This window comes from Salmo salar, unplaced genomic scaffold (genome assembly GCF_905237065.1).
Source record: "Salmo salar unplaced genomic scaffold, Ssal_v3.1, whole genome shotgun sequence".
NCBI lineage: Eukaryota > Metazoa > Chordata > Actinopteri > Salmoniformes > Salmonidae > Salmo > Salmo salar.
In genome coordinates, this window is record NW_025547815.1 from 9,571 (window position 1) to 10,000 (window position 430).

Sequence of the window (430 nt, forward strand, 5' to 3'; positions counted from 1 at the left end):
TGTCCCCAAAGCGAACACATCCCTGGGTCGCTCGTCTTTTCAGTTCGCTGCAGTCGGCGACTGGAACGAGCTGCAACAAACACTCAAACTGGACAGTTTTATCTCCATCTCTTCATTCAAAGACTCAATCACGGACACTCTTACTGACAGTTGTGGCTGCTTTGTGTGATGTATTGTTGTCTCTACCTTCTTGCCCTTTGTGCTGTTGTCTGAGCCCAATAAGTTTGTACCCTGTTTTCTGCTCCTTCCATGTTGTGTTGCTACCATGTTATTGTCATGTTGTGTTGCTACCATGCTGTGTTGCTACCATGTTATTGTCATGCTGTGTTCCTACCATGTTGTGTTTCTACCATGCTGTGTTCCTACCATGTTGTGTTGCTACCATGCTGTGTTTCTACCATGCTGTGTTTCTACCATGTTGTGTTGCTAC